Source organism: Frankliniella occidentalis, unplaced genomic scaffold (genome assembly GCF_000697945.3).
Source record: "Frankliniella occidentalis isolate FOCC.00 unplaced genomic scaffold, Focc_3.1 Scaffold266, whole genome shotgun sequence".
Classification (NCBI taxonomy): Eukaryota; Metazoa; Arthropoda; class Insecta; order Thysanoptera; family Thripidae; genus Frankliniella; species Frankliniella occidentalis.
In genome coordinates this window covers 99,897-102,662 of record NW_026267392.1, presented here as the reverse complement: position 1 = coordinate 102,662, position 2,766 = coordinate 99,897, and positions in this window count along the sequence as shown.

Below are 2,766 nucleotides of genomic sequence, written 5' to 3'. Positions count from 1 at the left end.
GTGTTTCGTGAGATATCGCGAAGCCTGTTACGCGAGACGTGGTCTGGCGTACATCTACCTAGTAATTTAAACTTTTGATATTTTTCATTGGCTGGGCGATTAGCGAAGCCCATTATTCCACTGATCTGAAAAGTTTCATTCTGTTTGTTTGTCTGTCCGTCTGTACGCACGATAACTCGAGAAAGAATTGAGATATCAATCTGGGAATTTCAGGGTCGATCTGTATCATAAAAAGACAGATCGCGTTCGAAGGTGAGTATTTTAGCTCAAGAATTGGCTTTTTGAAAAATCAAAAACTACAGGTCGCAAAATGTAAATTTATCAAATATTTTTTGGCTGAGCGATTAGCGAAGCCCATAACTCCACTGACCGGAAAAGTTTCATTCTGTTTGTTTGTCTGCCTGTCTGTCTGTCCGCACGATAACTCGAGAAAGAATTGAGAGAGCGATACGAGAATTTTAGGGTCGTTTTGTACCATAAAAAGACAGATCGAGTTCGAAGATGGGCATTCTAGCTCAAAAATTGACTTTCTAAAAAATCAAAAACCACAGGTTGCAAAATATATTTTTCATCAAATATTTTGTTAAGAGCGCCTTACAGGTAACTAGTGAAAGTAGAGCCCTAGGGGAATGAAAATTTCGTCCGTTTTGCTCTATCTCGTACCGTTTTGGCGCTATGGGGCATTTCTCGGCGAAAACAACGTCAAAAAGACAAAATGGTCTATAAATTTGTGAAAATGGCTTCATGTCACAGCATTGTAGAGGGAGCAACACTTAAACGACGCATTACGGGTCGAACCACACCCTCTTTTGGGCTTAAGGGTCCCTACATCATCTATTATCTCTCAAGCGTTGATTTTTACATAACAATCTGTCAAAATTCGAACTTTAAACTAGCTATATGTACGCCAGACCACGTCTCGCGTAACAGGCTTCGCGATATCTCACGAAACACTGTTACGCTGTGACGCGCCTGGCGCACATATAGATTGGATTCATCTGGGTCCTGGGAGGATTTCCTCACCCAAATTCTGGAAGCATCATCGACCCATACATGGGCTTTGACTTGAAAGAGGTTCTTCATTACAGACCTGGTTTGGTAGGCTAGATGGCTTTTTTCTTCAGTTAGTAGTACATTGATGTAAGTTCTTGAGTTGCCCTCGAAGCCTATTTGATTTGCCATAATTTTCTTCTCATGTCTACCATATTTGAATTCATTACATTTTTCTGTCTGGGCGAACTTAACGACAATACGGTTGATTATCTTTCTTCGATCTCTATGAATGGCATCAATATTCGATGCCTCAATGGAAACATTGCATACCCTTCCTATGTCTCTGATAGTTTCAAATAAATTTTCATCGTTGGTGACTGGTCTCCAAATATCTCAACGGTGTTCTTCCTATTATGTTCATACATATGGTTTATTAAGGTAAGGCATTTTTCAAGCTGTTTTTCGAGTATGTTGTTTCTCTCTTGTAGAAAGTAGATCCTTTCCTCATGGTCCTCAGTTTTTCTTTCAATCTGGTATACTCTTGACTTGATGTCATTCACTCCGGATTGCAGATCCTTAAAGGAGCTAGTGTGGCTATATAGTTTGGCATTTAGAGTGTCATCCCGTTTCTTAAAATGCTCAAGGATTGACTTAAGTCCCAGGTTCTCCTCGGTTAGAGAGGCAACTGCTAGAGATTCCTTGGAGTTCATAACCACACTTTCTGGTGCCGACTTGAGGCAAGTCTTGCAAGCATAAATCCAGAGGTTTTTCGTAGGTTTAGACTGAACTTTTACTCCTGTGATGATCAAAGAGTTTCGCGTCTGTCTGTGTGTTTGTCTGTGCGCACGATAACTCGAGAACGAATTGAGCTAGCGATCTGAGATTTTCAGGGTTGATTGATGTCATTGTGTCCGTTTGGCTCTATCTTTAACCGTTTAGGCGCCACAGGGAGTTTTTGACGAAAATAAGCGAAAAAATGTACAACTCTGCATGCTTAGTCAAAGTGACGGGCCGAAGGCCCGTATCTTTGTGTTCATAATTGCGATACTCGACTTGGGTGTCAGCGCCGCAGGCCTAGGTAGATGTATGCCAGGCGCGTCGCAGCGTAACAGTGTTTCGTGAGATATCGCGAAGCCTGTTACGCGAGACGTGGTCTGGCGTACATCTACCTTGTTGGCTGAGCGATTAGCGAAGCCTATTACTCCAGTGATCAAAAAGTTTCGCGTCTGGCTGTGTGTCTGTCTGCCATCACGATAACTTGAGAACAAATTGAGCTAGCGACCTGGGATTTTCAGGGTCGTTTTATATCATACAAAGAAAGATCAAGTTCGAAGTAGAGCATTCTAGCTCAAAAAATGGGTTTTTAAAAAATCAAAAACCACAGGTACCCAAAAAGACGTTTTTGAAAATATTTTTTTAATGTTTCCTAAGGGGTAACTAATCAAAGAAGAGCCCTATGGGCGAAAATTTCGTCCGTTTGGCTCTATCTCTAACCGTTGAGGCGCCAGACACTGTTTTTTACACGGACATCACACATGACCCCAAACCATTTCAATGTTTTTTCTCAAATATTTCATGGTCTCTGAAGGGTCCACTCGTCAAAATAAAACCCTGGGGAAAAATAATTGTGACTTTTGAGGCTGAAGGCCTATTTACGACTCTTTCTTTGGCCCGACTCGGGTGTTAGCGCCGCAGGCCTAGCTATATGTGCGCCAGGCGCGTCGCAGCGTAACAGTGTTTCGTGAGATATCGCGAAGCCTGTTACGCGAGACG